Source organism: Myxine glutinosa, chromosome 2 (genome assembly GCF_964187855.1).
Source record: "Myxine glutinosa chromosome 2, kmMyxGlut1.1, whole genome shotgun sequence".
Taxonomy (NCBI): Eukaryota; Metazoa; Chordata; class Myxini; order Myxiniformes; family Myxinidae; genus Myxine; species Myxine glutinosa.
In genome coordinates, this window is record NC_136262.1 from 168078660 (window position 1) to 168101035 (window position 22376).

Sequence of the window (22376 nt, forward strand, 5' to 3'; positions counted from 1 at the left end):
TTCTTTTTTCACGTTTGTAGTTGTCAAAACAGGGACAAGAATGCAATCACTGATACCTGAGAAAACCAAAATTTATTGTAGTTTCTAATTGAGAAACTCAATTCAGTAACAGACATGCACAAAAGGTACCACCAGGTGTATCTCTAATAGAAACAATATATTTCCAAAGCTTTCAGAATAATTGGGATCTCCTGCGATGAAGCTAACTCCAAGGGCCTTTCACTCACTCACCGGAGGCAGGTTTGTGGTCTTTCTGTCTTTTACCGACTCCTCTCCGGCCTTGCTCCCCCAGCTCTCTCTGTGCTCTGTCCCCCTAATATTCCTACAGGTCGCACAAGATCTGCCAGCAACACTTTTGGTTAAACTGCCAAAATCTAGGCTCTCTGCTCACCTTCACTCTTTCATTCCCCTTTTCTCCCACCTCTGGAAAAAACTCCCCCACTCCCTTCAATCCCACTCCTCCCTCCAGGTCTTTAAAACAGCTGTTCACCACCATCTCTTATCTTCCCCCATCCAAAACCTTGATCTTTTCTACCCCCGCTAATTCACCCGATACACTTTTTTTGAAATTCCAAGTTCTTTCCTGGAAGTCTTTGCAGTGTTGATATGTTTTATACATCTCCCACCTCCCCCCAAGCGCTCACCCTCCCACATTTCTCTCGATGTCCTTGGTCTCAAATGTTGTGTTTGTGTCCTTTCCCCTCTCTCCCCATATTGTGTTCCGCTCCCCTTATTTTGTGTTTTATGTGTTGGTTGACTTTTTGTGTGATTAATGTTAGCTCTTTCAGGAGCCTCGATCTTGTGTACAAAAAAAAAAAAAAAAAAAAAGGTCCCCAATGTCAGACATGAGATCTTTGCCATCTCTTTGGATAAATATTGTGCTTTCGACACAGTCTGGCATCCCACCTTGCTCTCCAAACTTTCTGCCCATGGAATCCAAGGCCAACACCACATATGTCTTCCTGACTACTTCTGCTCTCGTAGTCAATGTGCATCCATTCATCTCCTCTTTCTGTCAAGACTAGAGTGCACCAATGCAGTGTTTTTGGCCCAGTCATATTCCTGATATTCAGAAATGATCTCGCTGACTCTCTGAAAAGTCCTCTTCAGCTATTTGCTGATGACTCCTCCCTCTGCCATGACATCCTCCATCCTTCAGACAGATAGCCAGACGTGCTCTCTTCAGACCTTGAAAATAATCACAAGATTGTCAAACACATGGAACATGTCTATCAATGCTGAGAAATCTCTCTCACGATCTCTCTGAAAGGACCATGTGGCATGTGGCAAACCCTCCTATCTACAACACCTCTTGAGGAAGTGCAGTCATTCAAACTCCTGGGTCTCACTTTGAGGCATGATCTTTCTCGGAAAATTACCTTTCAAAGTTGGTCTCCAAAGCCAGCCACCGAATGGACATCCTCCATCATACAAAGACTTTCCTGCCTCTATCTTAGCCTTCAGCCCTGCTGTTGGTATTCCCCTTCTCTCCACTGTTTCTTTTGGCCTGTTGTTGCCTGACCATATTAGTACTCGCTCTTCCACGAACCTCGACGTTGTATACAAAAAAAGAGTTCAGGTAATTCCCATTACTAATCTAGACTGCCTAAACCTGAAGTAAATGCAGAACTCCCTGATTGGAAGAATGATTGTTGTGTCATCTTTTTAGAACTCTGATGGTGCAAGATAAACCAAAAACAAGAATGTTTATTTATTTTCTGACACACTGGCGAATGTCTCCACCAAACAGAATGATGATGTCTGTCAGGCATAACCTTATCACCTCCACAACAGAAGGTGGATAGAGGTTACGTTTTCATCCCTGTCTGTTTGCTTTTGTCTATTTGTGAATGGGATATCTCATAAAGTTGTGGACGGATTCAGACAAAATTGTCTTTCGATTCGATTTTGGTGAAGTTCCGGATCCACATCTGGATCCGATCACTTAACCATTGAGAGATCGGGGGAAAGAACCGATATATAGCATGATATTTCATGAAGTTGTGGATGCATTATGACAAAACTACGGGGATGAGTTGGGAAGGCGACAAGAACAAGCTAATTCGATTTTGGCTCCGGTCCGAATCCGGATCTGGCCCATCAGTGGGATACAAAACGTAAACTGTTCAGCCTGGCAGAGGTTTGCGCTCCACCAAGTGTCGTTCTAGTTTTGTTCATCAATTCATCCTGACATGAGATGCAAAGGAGAGTTCAAAGTTGATACACGCATTCAACAAAACGTTCTCCTCCCCTAATATCCTTGGGTTGTAATGGAAAATAATTACTTTATATTTAATTTAATCCATATTTTTGGACACAAAATCCGGGCTGAGGGAAAGGGGAATATTGGGGACATCCATGAGGATACAAGTGTTCTCGACTTTTGTAGTATTCAGATCTTCATGAACTCTGATAGAGATGCTTTTTATGAAAAAACATTGGTCAATATTTTATTCCTCAAAATTTATGCTTCCACCTCTGGAACCTTGTCTCAGGATGGAATATTTCAATTTGTCATTCGGCTTTTCGAAAATTACGACATTTTATCATGCTTCTACATACACATTTAAATACCTTTCCATGGAATTAAAAAAAACCCCTTTTCCTGCCGTGGAGTGCGTAAGGCTCCCGAAGCAGTTTCATTTGGAATGTTACAATCTTGGATTGGTCACCATTCTGATGCAGCATGCCCAACTAGGTGTGCAGGAATTTGGAACTTGTTCAGGTAAATAATGCTGGCAGATGAGAGGCCCAGTTTAACATCCATCTGAAGGACGGAACACACATTGATGAATCACCCTGTGTATGAAACCACAGGATGACAGTTTATAGCTTGGTCAGCTTCGAACCCAGGCGAGATAGCTTGCAGGTGAGTGTGCGTATGTCTTAGCGATATTGTTCGGCCATTTTATACTCCAAGTACAAAACATCAATAGAATACAAAAGGAATCCTTTCTCCACAAAATAATAGTCAAAACCATCTGATCAAACACATCTCAGAACTATGGCTGGAATATGTGAATGATCCCACAGTCACTGGGTGATTATTTAGGAAGCAATCACCATCACTCTGACCAAATTCCAAATATTCCTGCCTATCCAGACAAGAGGCTCTCATTGGTCACCATTTATTGGGGGCTCTTGATGCACTCAGCACACAAAGAACCAAAACCCTCCGGCAATACGACATGTGTGATATTTCAGCGCTTTATATTCAAAGCTACGTCTGAGTATCGTCAGCTATGAAAATATATTTTGACAACCTGAAGCGCTCCTTAATTTCAAAATTATATTTGTTCAGAGTAGCAAATATTGTTTTGTACCAATAACAGAGCATTATGTAAAGTAGAGCGAAAGTTTTTCATACTGACCGGTGTTCTGGGCCTGAAACCTGATGAAGAATCTCCTTGTATCAAAGATTTCATAATCTTTCATTCGCTGACTTCTTGTTGAAGCAATGTATTTGACCTCTCCCAAGTCTGACCTGCAAACATAAAAACACCATGAGAGGCCATTGTTCCCCGCAGAGCAGGGGTTGACCTTTTTCGGGCACTTTGGTCCCCTTTTTGAAGCAATGTTTTATGGCCGGATGCCCTTCCCGCCACCAACCCTGTGAGTCGCCTCTTGCGACACACAGGGAATTACCAGTGAACTGGTACTCAATTTGCCGACCTCGGAAGGATGACAGGCTGAGTCAACCCCGCTGGTGTTAATTCAGCGATCGATCGCGATGCAAACCCAGGATCCGAGGATCCCAAGCCGACACCCTAACCGCTAAGCCAACACCAGGCTAACCTGCAAACATAGAAAACGAGTCATTAAACTTAGATTGACTCATGTACCTGATGTAATACAAACGTCCTGCTCACATTTCTTACATGAAGGGTTTTCAGCTTATTTAATGTTTGGGCTGACCCCATGACACCAGGATTGCAAAAGCAAAGACCCCTTTCAGGGACTGATCCCTCTCAGGAAATGAATACTTCTTTCAGACATGAAAGTTCTTTGTTCCTGACAAATGCGCGCAATTTCAAAGGATTATTTTTTCTACTTGGTCTCAGACTCCTGGAGAAGTTGCACAACAAATCACACACACACACACACACACACACACACACACACACACACACACACACACACACACACACACACACACACTAAGCAACCACTTGTTCCATGATTTTCAGTCATCTCACTGTTCTTCATGTCCGTTGAATTTTTCGTTGTGGTCACATGGAAACTGTTGGGCCGTACTTCCCTGGGTCATACTTCCAGCACTAACTAGATTATACTTAAATTGGTTCAATGTAGATTGTTTCACTCTTGGCCATTTATCTCATGGTGTTGTTCCACTTCATAAATGTTCTTTGACTGAATGTTTTTCTTCATCTCCTTCCGAAAATTCCCCCTTGAATCTCGTGAACCATTTTACTCATGTGCATTTGTCTGGTGGTCTGCTGAAGAAAATGTCCTCAGGGATGTTATCAAATTGGTTTATTAGTCTGAAGACTTGCAACCAACCTATCGGCTCTCTTCTTCCTCTTCTTTAAAATTGGGATAATTTTGGGTTTTTCATCATTTTGATGTATGCAATCCTTCACTTCATTGATAAGTTTTTTTCATGATACTTTGCATCTTTTCCAGTGTTTCCTCATCTTTATTTAGGAGGGGATTCCAGACTGGTAAACAATATTCCAACTTGGGTGTTACCATGGCGACTTGTAAAGAAGGTCAAATGTTCTTTTGTCCACATATTTCAATTACCCTCTTTATTTCTTTTTCTTTTTTGTCTACGAGATCGAGGCAAGTGTAACAGCTAACACTCATCACAAAAAAAAAAAAACGGACACATAAAACATAAAATAGAAGGGAGCGGGAGACAAGATGGGGAGAGAGAAGGAAGCACACAAGTACAACAGTAGAGAACAGGGACATCGGGAGATCTGTAGGAGGGAGAGGGCTTGAGGGGAGGAGGCATGGGAAGTGGGGGAGGGTGTGAGAGGGGTATAAGACACATGGACACTGAGTGGACTTCCAGGAAAGAAGTCGGTATTTCAAAAAAGTGGATCTGGGGTGAATGAAGAGAGTGGGGGAGTTTGTTCCAGAGGTGGGAGAAAAGAAGAGTGAAGGTGAGCAGAGGGTCTTGATTTTGGCAGTTTCACCAAAAGAGGGTTGCTGGCAGATCTTGTGCTACATGGAGGAATATTTGGGGGACAGAGCACAGACAGAGCTGTGGGAGATAGGCCGGAGAGGAGTCGGTAGAAGACAGAAAGACCACCGACCAGCCTGTGGTGAGTGAGTGAGTGAGAGGCCCTTGGAGTTAGCTTCATTGCGGGAGATTCCAATGATTCTGAAAGCTTTGGTTTCAACAGTGTGAAGCCGAGCTAGGTGTGAGGCAGGATCACCAGCCCATAGGGGAGAACAGTATTCCATTGAGATGCGGATGAAAGCCTTGTATGTGGTGAGGAGCTCAGGTGTGCCGAGGAAGGACTCCGCACGATGGAGGATGCCCAAGCGGCGACTGGCTTTGGAGGCCAGCTTGGAAATGTGGTTTTCCCAGGAAAGGTCATGGCAGATATTGAGACCCAAAAGCTTGAGTGGCAGAACTTCTTGTCGAGGATTGTTGAGAAAGTATATGGGAGGGTTGTCCAGTCGGTCTTTTCGTAGAGACATAGTGAGATTGTGTGAGATTTGTCAGGATTGAAAGACATGTTCCACTTGTTTGCCCAGTCTGTGATTTTGTCCAGGTCAGCAGAGAGTTAGGAGGCTGCAGACTGCCGATCTGAGGGATGAGGTATGGAGCGGCAGAGAGTGGAGTCATCAGCAAACAGATCGAGAGGATTTTCCAGAGAGTCGGAGAGATCATTGATGAAGACCAGAAAAAGCACAGGGCCCAGAACACTGCCTTGGGGAACTCCCACCTGAACAGGAAGAGGAGATGAGAGAAATCCATTCAGGGCCACACGTTGAAGGAGAAAGGGTTGAATGAGTATGGTGGAAACTAGAATTGGAAGGCGAGTATCGGCTGGAGATGGAAGGAAAAGGTGGAAGAAAATAAGATAAAGGAGGCGGGGCGAGACAACAGCACACATGCTGAAATCTGCTGCATGTATGCTGTTGTCTGCTGCAATCCCTCTCTCAAATAATTTTCATGAAGACCTCATTTCTGCCATAGTTTTGTTCTTGCTTGTTTACAGCTTTCCCAGTTTCGTGCTGACTTGATAGTTTGGTGGTTGTTCCAAACTTGGTGTTTTCCTCCAATCGTATCCTTCGCAGATTAGGGCATCCAGCCAAGATGATTGTTTCCTTTATGCTGGGACTTCGGTAAACGTCTCTCTAATGTCTGGCTGCTTCTGTCTTTGAACAGGTTCCAGGCGTCCTCAGTGCACATATTTGAGTTCTTCCTCCCAATTAACATTACTGATGCATTTTATCAAAGTCACATGACCTACCTTGCAGTAATGCACGTGATAACACCAGACTTGACTTCAAACAAACACAGCCACTGAGCTTGGGGCACATGACGAACTTCCCAGCAGTATTGTGTTTACTTGCGACGCCATCTTTGTGTTTCTTTCTCTTCACACCCGGATAACATTGAGATTTCCTCCTTCCCATGGATGCCAATATATGGTGCTTATCATTGATGTATTCTTCAAATGTTGAGCATTAAGCAAGGAAGTCGTACTCACCATTTATAAAATCATTGCTATGACTCGCTGAAGTGCAGAATCACACCGCTGACCTCCCATACTCACACCAGATGCTCTCACCATACTTATTGGGGTCTGCTTTAGTATTTTAAAATGATTGGTATTTTATAAATTTGTGTAAGATGATGGTTGTAACAGGAAACAAAAATTAAAATCAAAGCCATATTGTGCATCAAAAATGTACACATTCCAATTGAGATTTAAATTTGATACTTCCGCCACTGAAGGTGGATATAGGTTTTGTTTTCACACCTGTCTGTCTGTCTTTTTGTCTGTCTGTCTGTCTGTGAACAGGATATCTTAAAAAGTTGTGGATGGATTTGGACGAAATTTGGTGGACAGGTTTGGGATGTGACACAGCCCAAGTGATTAGATTTTGGTTAAAATCATTATCCGGATGCGAGAGTTAAAAAAAAATTTTTTAAGTTATTCTTCACCATTGAGAGATGGGGTCAAACACGATATAAAGCAGGATATCTCAAAGAGTTGTGGCCTGATTGTGGCAAAACATGGTGTACGAGTTGGTTTGGTGACAAGAACAAACAATTTGATTTTGGTTCTGGTCCGAATCCAGATCCGGTGGGTCACAGAACGTAAAGTTTTTAGCCTGGCAGAGGTATGTGCTCTGCATACGTTAGAGTTTCATTCTATATTTTCTTCCTATTTTGCAGCTTTATCCTTTCTCTTCATCACAAATCGACAATTCATTAAATTGTACATCTTTGGTAAGTGCGTGCAGTGAAAAAAGGAAAGGATGTGATGAGAATTGAGTCAGGAAGAATGTCGGTAAGACACGATCGTGGAAAGACACGAATGTTCTCCCTCTTTAATGCCTTCATCCTCCCTTACCTGAACCATTGTAACCTTGCCTGGGCGCGCTCTAGTTTCAATCAGCTACACTCACTCTCAGTTATTTAAAAGAGTGTTGCCAGGATCTGCACCCTCTCTCATCCACGTGACCACACTGCACCTTCTTTTTTTCTTTTTTTACCAAACTTAACACATTGACACTTTTTGACATTTAATAAATTACATACAGCGATATTTATGTTCAAGCATATCAACAAACTTCTCTACAAGACTTTCCATGATATTTTACAGCAGCTCATGATATCCACACTCATTTCACGAGATCACAAGATGACTTATTTCTCCCTTTTTCTCGCACATCATACTCTATTGATACACGACGTTATTTTCGGCCACGTCTTGGGAATAGAACTAATGGGGCAGTGAAGGCAAAGTCGTCTGTGTGCCGGTTTAAGTCTTCATATAAACAAAATTTGATCTCGTGTTGTTGAAAGTTTCCTTTCTACATGTTCATTTGTTGTTCACTTTTGTAAATCTCTGCCTTAGGCTGGTTAAAAAATTTTTTCCTGTTTATCATCACCTTTTTTTCAAAAAGGTGGGTAGGGAGTGAGGGTTTGTTTTTTTTTCAGAGTGAAATTTTAATGGATTATTTAACGCACAATATGTTTTTTTCTTAAATATACTTGATCGGACATACATGATGAATCATGTTATGATTTCTGAACTAGTAAACCTTCGTATGTACGCACTGATATGATTCAAATAAAGAAAATAAAGAAACCTATGTCACATTGAGTTCTGTTTACTTTTCATATTTCCTGATACATATAACAATGGTAGACCAAAACTTCGGCTTTTAAGAATAATGTCCGGTTGCCATACATGTATCTATCAGCAGCTTTTGCCATAGCACTCAAGGATGTTTGACTAGAATTCCTCGCCACGAAATATCACTTCATGGTACCGGTACATGCATATTGAGCAGTTTGGCAGACATGGAAGAGGACATTAACCACATCAAAAGGATGTCTGGTTCGCATTTATACATCTATCTATCAGCAGTTACAGGGAACGGATTTTACTGACTTCGTGAGCAGGAAAAAAAAGAAAAAGATTTTTTTAGAGGCGGACGACTTTTATGGGGCGGGTGGCGATGATAAACAGGATTTTTTTTTTAACCAGCCTTATTGCTATTTCATTCTTTTTATCTGTTTATTCTTGTTATTGTTATTTACAATATTCTTGAATGTTTTTTCCTTCATTTTTCACCATTCGGTAGATTTAATCCAATTTATCGTTTGTTATTTATATTGTCAGTACATAAGCCTATCAACACAAGCCTTGGCTTCTGATGATGCCTCCATATTTGCTTCTCAAACTCAAACTCCATATCCATCGGTTTTCTACTTATGGGTGAAGCATTCCGAGGGCTGCACCAGCCTACCGTAATGACTGCCTCGGGTGGACCCACAAATTTCCTGGCAGGACCTACGCGGTAAAACTCACCACACCTAAAATGAATACGATCGCAAACAAGTTGTGCACGCAACTCGAGATCGAATGTTTATGAAACAGAAATAATTGTACTCCAAAATAACTTGCAGGGCAGCATTCTTCCTACCCTGAAACTTCTCTTTATGTTGTCTTGATTGTATCCTTCTGAGTTCATCAAGTTCCGGATGTATTGCTTCCATATATTTTTGTTTGATTCGTTATATTGGCAACTATGAAAATAAATGTTTCTTTCAATTGAATTGAGATGGTGGGAATGGAGTTGTAAGTCAAAAATCCTAGTTTTTGCAGATATAATGTGTAGGAAGCCACTAAATAAGGTTTTTTGATCCACTATTCATGTCTCATTCTCAAATAATCTTGGTACAACAAACGTCACCTCTCGATGTGTATAGCAGTGAATACAATTAATGTCACATCGTTGTATTTAATGATCCTCATCAGCATGATGAGATGACGTACCGATAGATGATCACATGCCAAAACTTCTGGGATTTCACCGTGAAGATGTCACTCTCGACGTGAGCGAAGGTCTTTCCACTGTATTTTCTGTGGGAGATGCTTCAATTAATAACTAACAGTAAAACCTGAGTCTTTGTAAGTTTGATTTCAATGCCTTGTAAATGTTCTTTCAAAGATTCCAGGCACTTTTATGAATACTCCTTTCAAAGGACCAGGTAAAGTTAAATGTAATAAAAAAGGTACTAATCACGTAAAGATATGCAATGAAAAACAGGCAATCTGCAAAGTAATTGTAAAATGTGATGAAATAAAGATCCGATCATGAAGCATGCTCTACACCGAGCGTCGGTACTGCCGAAGCAGTTTCTATGGTTCGAGTTACAATCCTGGACAGGTGGCTACTCCGACATAAGAATTCAGGAGAGACATTTGTAATTTGACCAAAGTGCTGGAGATCGCTCGTCAACCCTTCGCTGACACTGTGGGATATTTAATGTCCAAAAACTAATGCCGGCAGATGAGATGTCCTGCTCAACGTCCACCCAAGGCATTGCACACACACACACTGCATGTGAAACACCGAGATGACAGTTTATAGCTGTGCTGAGATTCAAACCGAGACGAGACATATTCGAGGTGAGTGTGTGTCGCTCTGGGTCTGGGCCATCCTGCCAGCCCATGACATAATGGAGTAAGTAAATAAAATAGATTAATAAATTTAAACTGAATTATCCATTAGTTTAACATGATGAAACATAACAAGATATTTAGTCTCCAGATCTGTCTCAAAACATGCTGCAGAAACCAAAGCTTTCATAATCATTGGAATCTCCGGCGATGAAGCTGACTCTCAGGGGCCTTTGACTCGCTCACCGCAGGCAGGTTGGTGGTCTCTCTGTCTGCTGTCGACTCCTTTCTGGACGAGCTTCCCCAGCTCTGTCTGTGCTCTGTCTGCCAAATTAAATATTCCTTCAGGTCGCACAACATCTGCCAGCAACCCTCTTCTCGTGAAACTGCCACCATCAAGACTCTCTGCTCACCTTCACGCTTTCATTCTTCTTTTCTTCCGCCTCTGGAACAAACTCCCTCACTTTCTTCAATCCCACTCGTCCCTCCAGGTCTTTAAAACAGCTGTTCACCACCATCTCTTATCTTCCCCCATCCCAAACCTTGATCTTTTCTTCCCCCGTTAATTCACCGCAGATCCACTTTTCTAAAATACCAACCTCTTTCCTGGAAGTCCAAGCAGTGTCCATTTGTTTTATTCTCCCCCCCCCTCTCCCCCCACACTCCCCCGCCTTTCCCGTGCCCCTTCCCCCTTTCCCGTGCCCCTCCCCCAAGCCCTCTCCCTCCCACAGATCTCCTGATGTCCCTGTTCTCTGCTGTTGTACTTGTGTGCTTCCCTCTCTCTCTCTCCCCATCTTGTCTCCCGGTCCCTTTATTGTGTTTTTTTGTGATTAATGTTGGCTCTTACACGAGCCTTGATCTCATATGCAGAAACAAATAAAATAATAATAAGTGGTTCATTCTGTGAATTATATTAATTCCCCTTTCCCTCTTGTTCATCGACACGTGCAAAGTTCACACAAGTTCTTGTTCATGCTCATATAGCTCATATAGACAGGGTCAGCAAAAACATCGATTTTGTAAAATCAGTTATTGGTGAAGTTGCCAAACCTGTTTAGGTTGTCGACAAACATTTGTACTTTATCTATTTTTTTATCCTCTGGATAAAACCTTGGAGAAAAGACGCTGATGTCACAGCGTGAAACCATCTGAAGAGAACAAACAAGAATATACTGATGATGAGCTGCAGTTGAAAAGACAAAGTAAGCACAAGGATTGATGCAGGTCCATGTTTAGACTCAATTAACCTGAATTCATTCAAAACAATGGATAAAGTAAATTTCACAATCAACAACTACTGAATGCATTTTCTATACTACAGGTGTATGATACATTTCCACATTTGTGAAGATTGTGCATAAAAATTCCCAAGTCTACGGTTTGAGTGTGGATTCCAAAAATGCAAGAATTCATTTTGTATGGTTACAAAAAGCAAAACAATTATAGGACATAAATATTTGTTTTCCTGTTTTTTGCGAGTTTGTTTGTGCGTTTGTACGTTACTCTTTCACAGTCGATCCGTACCACCAAGAGACCACAAGTTTTGGGTGTATGTACTTCAGAATCTGGCTTTACGCTACCACGCATTGTCCTCGACGTCCGTTTTGCTGTCTCTGTCTCTCAGGAAAAGGTAACAACCATGAGTCCAATAAAACCAAAGCTTTGCAATGTCCGACACGTTCTGAAACCAACGTCGGGAAAAGCTCACCAGCTGGGTACCCCACCCCTCCCTGCATCGGGTAGCGCCGGGTAGCCCCTTGTATAGTATTAAACATTCCCAAATGAAACGATGTTATACTCTTCAAAGCAATCATTGACCATATTGACCTGTTATAAGGTGTTTTACCACATTGAAAGTTTCTCTTACTGTCTGTACAGTCATGGAGCAACTCTTCAGAAGTTGTCTTTCCTCCTTCAGAGGGATCAGAGCACCCTCTTGAGGTGACACACATTTAGTAAATCGTGATGTTACACTCGTTAAAATCGCATGAAGAGACACTCCTTCAAATTATTTTACATTCGAAACCATTAAGATAAATGTACAACCTTATAATGTCACTAATTTGACTAAAATGTGCGAATAATGATAGAACTTGACCACGTGACAAATCCAAATCCGTCCACAAATAAAGACAGTCTTAATGGAACTGTCTTTATTTTTGCAACGAAGACACAACAATTACTTTCCTCGTCCCTTTCATCATCTTCACTTTTGAAACCTCCATCCAAAGCCCTTATCATCACATAGGTTTTTACTTACATCGAGCAGGGTCGTTACAGCGTCAGGACAGCTCGTTGTATTTCTTTTGCGATTCAGCCCACTAAATGAACAAACTTTCAAGGCGTGGTTGATGTCAAAACAGCAAGCGAGGATGAAAAAGAACAAGAACAAAGACTTATCCATCTTTTTCTGGCTGGCAAAAACAGTCTCCAAACTGTAGAAACTGTGGACTCAAAGGTTTACACAAATAGTGAGGTCTAACCTGGTCTTTATATAGCACCTCTCAACACTTTTTGTCCTCTCGACACTTTTTGTGCTCTTAACACTTTTTGTCCTCTCAACACTTTTATTGTCTGAGGTGTGGCTTTGCTGATGAAAGATGCTGATACCTGCTTTCTTGCAGGGAGTACATTGTGAACGAGAACAGCACGGGCAGAGCACAAACATCCGCCAGCCTGTACAGTTTGTTTTGTATCCCACTGATAGGCCTGATCCGGATTCTGATCGTCACCAAAATTGAATCGGCTTGTTGTTGTCATCTAACCATCTCGTCCACCAAGTTTCGCCTAAATCCGTCCACAACATTTTGAGATATCTTGTTCACAGGCAGACAGACAAACAAACAGGGGTGAAAACATAACCTCCATCCACCTTTGGTGGCCGAGGTAAAAAAAATAACAGTCTTTTAAACAGTGCTCCTTTCATGCAAAAACAAAATTACACCTTAAACATTTATTTTACAACACGTTTTGTTCCTTCCTAAATCAAGAAGGAAGCATTTTTTTCCGGTTGAACAAGCACACACTTGTTGCACTAAGGAAAGGGCATTTTTCTTCAAGGGACATTCTCTACTGTTATGTATTACCTCCCCAAACCCATCCCCAAAAGGTTACGGTGCACCTCAGAGTCTGGAGTGGGAACACGGCAGAAAGATTTATTATTTTGCGTTTTCTAATAAACCTTGGTAAAACCACACCAATGTAATTGTAGAACAAAACAAGTCATTGCATGAAGGACTCTCACATACACAATAATAACACTATTAAAGAAACTACAATGAAAAGGTCACTTGCATCAAATTAACAATACCTATGATGGTACCATCATTCCCCAATGCTCTCGAAGCAATGAACTCACGATACGCCAACTGTGAGTCGATACGCCAACCAGGCAAGTATTGGCACGACTGGATGAGGAGTTACGAGGTGAGAGGTCGATTTGGGAATTGAGCCGATAGGTAAACCAACGGCCATCAACATGATGAGGTCGATATGGAAATCCCAATGGCAAAACAAGATGCACCAAGCAGACAGCCTCTTCTTCTTCGAGGCCGAAATGGCGGAAAGGCGTGTAATGGAGGAGCTTGATTTCTCCAACGATGACTCACACTTGACAGGGGTGATAGAGTAGCAGTAAGTTCTCCGAGTGAGATGCCAGGCTCCAGTTGTTGTTGCTGGTCTTCAGACAGATGGGAGCAGTTCAAACATCCTGTTTCTGTTTTCCTGGCTCACCGTTCTCAAGGCAAACAGCTTTGAATAAAAGTTTCGTAATTCATTCTTGATGTCACTTTGAGAAGACAGAAGCGCACCGGCAGAAGAGCGCAAAGCGTGAATTTGTTGAGGGATCTTGGCTGTCTTTTCCAAATTGAAAAATGTGTTTGTTTGGTTTTTCAAGTTGGATATTGTGCATTCGTAGTCGGACGAAAGCACCAGATGCACGCTCTTTCACCATTTCAGCCAGTAGTGTTCTTTTCTCTGACAACTGCTGGACATTTTCGTTGGACATTCCAGATTTCTGCTCACAATAAAGTATATCGTTTTTTAAGGCAGATATCACACCAAGTGTGTTACATGTATTATAACGGCAGTATTGCTGGCAAAAACACTTAATTTGGGATTTTGTGTAATCCCACCATTGCCTAAAATTTAGGTAGGAAAACTTTTGCATTTCACATTCCTTCCATACCATTCTGAATGCTTCTTTGAAGTGCTCACATTGTAAAAGTTTGACATTGAAAGTCCAATATGCACTTCTACAAACGTGATGAGGTAAGCCACATACAACAACGACCATGTGATGATCAGAAAAACCAGATGGCCTTATATAAGAATTCTTGACAAGATTTACCTTATCATGGTTAACATAAATTCTATCCAAACGAGCCATTGTCAAAAGATTTCTTGCGGCACAAACCCACGTGTACTGCCGGATGTTAGGGTTCTGTACCTGCCACAAATCCACAAGTTGAAATTTTTTAATGAGCTGTGCCAAAGGCCTTGCACTCGGTGGATGAGGCTCAGGAGTATTTCTATCAAGTTGTGGGTTGAGGGTACAGTTGTAGTCTCCCCCCAGACAAACCAACATGGACAGGTCAATAGTGCTTAAAAAACCCGCTAACTTGTGAAGAAAAGCACTTCTTGCAGAGTTAGCACTAGGGCAGTATACATTAGTCGTGCAAATCTTTTGATTACCACTGACAAACTCCACAGATAGTAAATGGCCCTTGCAAATTTCCCTACATCTGATCTCCAACGGCTGGAGTCTGGGATGTAACACGACTGCCACACCAGCCTTGGCATCAACGAAAGCACTGGAGAAAAAGTGACAACCTTTAAAGATTTTACGCCACTCAACCTCAGAAGACTGATTTGCATGCGTCTCTTGTAACATCAGCACATCATTTTTTTCATTCTGAAAAATTTGAAACACCTGGAGACGACGTACACAACTGCGACCACCGTTGACGTTTAAGGATGCTACTTTTATCTCCATTCTGTTAACTATTCATGAAGTTCCTTACCCGCTCGAGTTACACATTTTCTTAGCCTCCGGAATTGAGGTTCTGACATGTTAACCTGATAGGGTTCACGAGTCATGTTCTTTGCAGTCAAAGTAAAATCATCCAGATTCGGAAAGTAGTCTTTGATTTTTACATGTCTTTTCCTCAACGTTTCATCAAGGAACTTAATAACATTTTCTTGAGAAACCATGGTGACTAGCCGAAACCCGTGGAACATCCACGGAAGGGAGGATGTGGTGTATGGATAGAGTGTACCATTATGGATGGCATAGGGGATTTGCTTGTCCGAGTAAGAGTTAGGAAGAAAGATCAATTTTCACTTGTGCAAAAATGCTACTCACAATTACATCGCCTGTGCGTCGGCCTGTGATTGAGCCAGAGAGTTGGCCTGTGAGTCAACTTCCTTTCCAATGTCTGCAAGAGTTGAAATACTGATTGTGAATGTGTAAAATTATATGAAAGAAGAACATGCATATCAATAGACGATGCCATCGAAAAGGAGAGCAGCTGTCAATAGAAAAGGATGTCTGACTTATCAATTTGACATTATTGCACAGGAAATGACAAACAAAGAAACAGTTCATTTCCATCGGGTAATATTACAATGAGAGATCAGCCGATACCTTTATTATGTCCATCAGCATCCATGGCACTTAGAAAAAAAAAACGTGGCATCAGCCAGCCGCAGCCAACTATCACGTACCGTCTCGAAGTCAATGCCATTCTTTTATCTCTTCGTATACAACTCACTGATCGCAACGTCACTCCATTTAACTTTATTAAAATGACGATAAAGACATGAAACCCGTGGAACATCCACGGAAGGGATATCGTTCGTCTGTTTTCAGCTCGTTATCTTTAAGCTTCCTTACGTCTCGCCACCTGCTACACCTCTCTGAGTTACGAGGATTTATGCAACGCACCCCGAGTATCGCGTCACTCCATTTAACTTTATTAAAATGACGATAAAGACGTTTCCTTATATATCCTAATTTAAAATGTTCAAGGGAATAAAAAGACCATTTGGTTCACACCACTCGACTGTCGAATCAGCGGACGGCTCGCATCGCCTTCGCCCAGCAGACGCCAATACGATGGTGTCGTAAGATGGCGTCGTATCGGCCGATAATCGGATGCTTTTGGGTCCCAAAGTCGGCGAATTCAGATTTTTCGAGTATGGCTGTACGTGATAAACAAAGAGCGCGGTTCGTAGATGGAAAATGCATTAGTGCCGTGGGCATCGGGTCACTGGGTGTGGCGTAAAAGGGATAACAAAGTCGAGTCCTTACGGTATTATTATATAGATGGTGTTGTCATCACCCACCTCACTCTCTTGAGCACTTAAAGCACTAAAGAGTGGAGTAGAAGATGTTTCATCAGAATCAAGTGCTTCATCTTGATCTGCTCCTTTTCCTACTATTTGTTGACTACTTCGTTTTGGAAACAGCTGAGATTCAGCTGAGGTGCGACGAACTCCAGCAAGACGCCTGGAGAACGATGCTACTGGGAAACGTCTTGCAGCTGAAACCCCGTCGGGTCGACGGGCGTGCTCGGAACCGAAGGTACAAGACTGGCTGTGACTGCCTCGGTTACGGGAAACGCTAGCGGCTGCTTATGCGAGAATCGGAGTCCTCCTGGATTTGCGTGCCGGGCACGAGATGTGATTTTCTACGCGCGTGCTCATGACTCCCATGTCTATCGCGCCTCACTCCGCCGGCGTACCCGATCATCGCTGGATGGAACCCCCTTCTATGCGCGAATCGCGTGCTGCACCCATAGCGGGCACTACTCTGCGAGGCCGGCGATCCCGATTGCTGCTCGTCAGAATTCCGTCTATGTGTGCTCCTCCGCTAATCCTCTCCAAGAAGTTCTGTCACTCAAGCTTTTGGGTCTCACTATCTGCCATGATCTTTCCTGGGAAAACCACATTTCAAATCTGGCCTCCAAAGCCAGTCGCCGACTGGGCATCCTCCGTCGTGCGAAGTCCTTCCTTGGCACACCTGAGCTCCTCACCACATACAAGGCTTTCATCCGCAGCTCAATGGAATACTGCTCTCCCCTCTGGGCTGGTGCTCCTGCCTCACACCTAGCTCGTCTTCACGCTGTTGAATCCAAAGCATTCAGAATCATTGGAATCTCCCGCGATGAAGCTAACTCCAAGGGCCTCTCACTCACTCACCGCAGGCAGGTTGGTGGTCTTTCCATCTTCTACCGACTCCTCTCTGGCCTTGCCCCCCCCAGCTCTCTCTGGGCTCTGTCCCGCAAATATTCCTACAGGTCGCACAAGATCTGCCTGCAACCCTCTTATGGTCAAACTGCCAAAATCAAGACTTTCTGCTCACCTTCACTCCTTCATTCCTCTTTTCTCCCGCCTCTGGAACAAACTCCCTCACTCTCTTCAATCCCACTCCACCCTCCAGGTCTTTAAAACAGCTGTTCACCACCATCTCTTATCTTCCCCCATCCAAAACCTTGATCTTTTCTACCCCCGCTAATTTCACCCCAATTCCACTTTTTTGAAATACCAACTTCTGTCCTGGAAGTCATTGGTGTCCTTGTGTTTTATACTTCTCCCTCCACCCCCCCCCCCCCCCTTCCCATGCCTCCTCCCCCCAAGCCCTCTCCCTTCCACACATCTCCCTGCTCTCAAATGTTGTGTTTGTGTGCTTCACCTTCTCTCCCCATCTTGTTTTCCGCTCCCGCTTTTTATATATTTTGTTTGTCTGGTTGATTTGTTTGTGAAGTAAATGTTAGCTCTTTCACGAGCCTCGATTCAGTATACAAAAAAAAATAAAAAAAATAAAAAAAAAAAAAATGTGTGACTACTCTGTGAGGCCGGCGATCCCGATTGCTGCTCGTCAGAATCCCGCCTATGCGCGACTACGGATTGCTGATCGTCGGAATCCCGCCTATGCACGACTACTCTGCGAGGCCGGCGATCGCCGCTGGCCTGAATCGCCTGAATGCTTGAGGCTCGATTGGCATCCCTAGCAGACCCACCACTGCATGGAAGGCCAATTCTGAGGACATTGTGCGGGATCTTCATAGACTCCCAGGCACACGGGCGCTACAGGGGAACGTCGTATCAAGCTAGTTGTTGTTACACCATAGCATGATGTATACGGATGATCGCCTAACGGTCTTGCTCACCTTCGACACGAATTTCCTCCCTCGACATGGGTGGCCAGAGATGAAGTTCGATGATTTATCCGTCATGTTTCTGCCGAATACCCCCGCATCTAACTATCCATCCATAACATCTATCATATATCATATATCCATAACATATATCCATAACATCTAACTATCATCTAATGACGCTATCCCCGCATCTAACTCCTGACAAACATGGCCGATAGCTATCGAACGAGACGCTATTTCAGGATGTGCAATTTATCGCTGCCCAGCATGCTCGCCCACTCGACCTGGCATGCCCAGCGCTGGTTCGACAGGCCGCTTTCGATATATTTTGGGCTTTCCTCAAACGCACGGTCTGCCCGAGTAAATACGACCTGCTCGTCAACAAGGTTCGTATTCGGTACCCCAATCCCGAGCACGCTCGTGTGCTGCTGCCAAATGGACGCGAGTCTATAGTTTCGGTGCGTCATTTTGCTCTGTGCGGGGCTACTGCGGGGATTCCGCTAAGCTGGAACTCAGCCCGGGGAATCCGATGATGGGGAATTCACCGTCAACCCCGCCTGCACGCGCTCGATCCAATCGACATTGAGGACCCAATACGCAGTGCCTGGCACCATCGGTCCAGTCCTGGATCGCGGGTCTTACGGCCAGGACGATGGCCTTCTCAAATCACGCGTTTACCCAAAGGCGGCATTAACGTAATTGCATGCGTTGATGATGCGTTGCATGCTTCTCGAGTGCGACCGATGACGTCACCTATCAAATCACGCGTTTGCCCTCAGGCGGCATTGATGTAACTCGAGTGCGACCGATGACGTCACCTATCAAATCACGCGTTGCCCGCATTAATATAATTGCATGCTTTTCAAATCTTCTCAAGATCGGAGATTCGTTTATCTGAGTTTCCATCTACCTTGGTACCTCCATGGTTGCGGACATACTCAAACTGGCCGCTGTAGCTCAATACGTGTGTGTTATAATGTTACTTGCGGCGCTTCCTAGAGGCATGCGCGCCCGAGCAGACTAGCATCAACGAGGACTCATTCCATTATCCGGTAGGACTATAGTGCAGTCGGGGTACACGGTGACCTGAGAGACGATAACACTGCGTGCGGGGCCCGACTCCCTCGCCTCCCGTGCTAGACACGGTGGCACCGCCCGACTGTTCGCCCTTGAACAGAGCTCTTGGATTGTTTACAGCTCATTCGCGCCGGGATCGAGACTGCGAGACGCCTCATCCACTTCTTGCCTGCATAACTTTCCCTCTGACCTAGACAGCGAAGGTCGCTCTACTTCGGTACTCAGGGCGCAGCTGCAATCTCGGAGGAGGGGTGGATGAGAACATCCTCTCGGTTTTGTCAATAGGGGGAACCCATCCAGGACATCACGTGCGAGTCCACGGCGTCAGTGCGTCACTTTGCCATCGGTGCATGGAGCGATCCAGCTAGGTCTGAGCTCATTCGATCAGTATAACTGGGCCGATCCAGTTCGTCCTCCATTCCGCCGCCATAACCTTAACGCTAATTTAGGTTCCGGAGGACAATTTAGGTTAGGTCACGAGACATCGCATGCCGTGCTTGTTCCGTCCGAGGTAATTACCGACCCACAGAGTGCTGTGCTGCTGGGCGGGACGCGTCATGGCCATCGGGCGTGTTTGAGACGAACGGAGGCCTCGTGGGGCCTTTGCTTATCGGCTGGTGTAGGGATCTGGTGAGGGGTGGATCTGGTGAGGGGCATTCGCTGCGGATGTGACAATGTGGGCCGACTGAGCGGGCCTCACCGCAGGCGACATTCTCCGCGATTTTCATGAATCGCCATTTTACGCGAGTACGATATCTTTGACGTTTGACTTTAACGTGCGCAAGGACGTTCGTCGTATGTGCCGAGCGAGGCCTGGTCACGAGGGGCTGCGGCCGCACGTCAGGCATTAGCTATTGGCTCCGAATGGCTCATATCGTTGCTCTCTCTCCCCCTCGATGTGTACCCCTGCTCTCGCTATTGTTCCATGCCAACATGGACCCTTGGACGCTTCACTGCATGCGGCTCCTGCTTGTTCGGTTGCGATTGTGCATCGCTGCCAGTGATTGGTTAGCACGAATGATCCGCTGTAGGCTTAGTACAGGTAAAGGCCGACGTGGAGGTGGATCTGTTTCCTGTAAATGAGCCGTGCGTCCAATGACGATTCGTTCTTCGCCGTGGTACAAATCATCCGACCTAGCTACTGTGCCCGGCTACCCCACTGTAAGACTACTGCGACGTTTCATCTCAAGTCTAGCGGAGAATTCGATGGGTCCAGTCCGTAGGTTCCGCCAAAGGGCTCTCCGTCTTCTCTCGGGATGCACGGGGTGTGCACTGCTTGCTTTGTTCGATATCTTCTTGTTTGGGATTTCCTTTCTCTACATATATATCTAGAAACTGATTGCTAACCAAACTATGAGTGTGCGGTTGAATTGCAGTAACCCATGGAAATCTCCACGCATGGCTGGTGGACATCCTCTCTAGTCGTAGTCAACGTGTGGCCCTGAATGGGTTTCTCTCATCTCCTCTTCCTGTTCAGGCTGGAGTTCCCCAAGGCAGTGTTCTAGGCCCTGTGATTTTTCTGGTCTTCATCAATGATGTCTCTGACTCTCTTGAAAATCCTCTCTATCTCTTTGCTGACGGCTCTACTCTCTGTCGCTCCATTCCTCATCCCTCAGATCGGCAGTCTGCAGCCTCCTCACTCTCTGCAGACCTGGACAAAATCACAGACTGGGCAAACAAGTGGAACATGTCTTCCAATCCTGACAAATCTCACACTCTTACGATGTCTCTCCGAAAAGACCGACTGGACAACCCTCCCATCCACTTTCTGAATAATCCTCTCCAAGAAGTTCTGTCACTCAAGCTTTTGGGTCTCACTATCTGCCATGATCTTTCCTGGGAAAACCACATTTCAAATCTGGCCTCCAAAGCCATTCGCCGACTGGGCATCCTCCGTCATGCGAAGTCCTTCCTTGGCACACCTGAGCTCCTCACCACTTCCAAGGCTTTCATCCGCAGCTCTATGGAATACTGCTCTCCCCTCTGGTCTGGTGCTCCTGCCTCACACCTAGCTCGTCTTCACGCTGTTGAAACCAAAGCGTTCAGAATCATTGGAATCTCCCGCGATGACGCTATCTCAGAGGGCCTTTCACTTACTCACCGCAGGCAGGTTGGTGGTCTTTCCGTCTTCTACCGACTCCTCTCTGGCCTTGCCCCCCCCCCCCAGCTCTCTCTGGGCTCTGTCCCCCAAATATTCCTACAGGTCGCACAAGATCTGCCTGCAACCATCTTATGGTTAAACTGCCATAATCAAGACTTTCTGCTCACCTTCACTCCTTCATTCCTCTTTTCTCCCACCTCTGGAACAAACTCCCTCACTCTCTTCAATCCCACTCCACCCTCCAGGTCTTTAAAACAGCTGTTCACCACCATCTCTTATCTTCCCCCATCCAAAACCTTGATGTTCTCTACCCCCGCTAATTTCACCCCAAATCCTACACTTTTTTGAAATACCAACTTCTGTCCTGGAAGTCCTTGGTCTCCTTGTGTTTTATACCTCTCCCATTTCCCACGCCTCCTCCCCCCAAGACCTCTCCCTCCCACACTTCTCCCTGCTCTCAAATGTTGTGTTTGTGTGCTTCCCCTTCTCTCCCCATCTTGTCTTCCACTCCCTCTTTTTATATATTTTGTTTGTCTGGTTGATTTGTTTGTGAAATAAATGTTAGCTCTTTCACGAGCCTCGATACAGTATACAAAAAAAAAACCCCGTAATTGGGAATGATGATGCCCCGGGCATTTCGACTGGCAGTAACATCCTTTCAGATGTATTTCGATTCTTTGCATTTCTATATATCCATCTGCTGTTTATCAATATCTGCCTACTGTTCAATGGCCTGCTAGTAAAGTTTTAAACGTGGGGAGAATGTGGTGAAATTGTCACCTAAGTTACGACCCTGATGTTATTCTACTCATTGCCGCTACGCGACTCCTCCGCGGCTCCTATAAAAGAGACTGCCTTTCAGCGCAGAAGGTAGTTCTGTGCCATGCAACTCTATAGCACCTCCAGGCTTCC

At 44.5% G+C, this 22376-nt stretch overlaps 1 long non-coding RNA gene across 1 annotated transcript; it reads right to left on the reverse strand.

The window, feature by feature from the left end:
* Positions 1–7: 7 nt before the first annotated feature.
* Positions 8–9571, reverse strand: LOC144890930 (uncharacterized). Its single transcript, XR_013622588.1, has 3 exons — positions 9498–9571; positions 3372–3484; positions 8–56 (listed from the first exon to the last, which is right to left on the reverse strand). It is a non-coding gene; the product is annotated as an uncharacterized LOC144890930 (long non-coding RNA).
* Positions 9572–22376: the final 12805 nt, after the last annotated feature.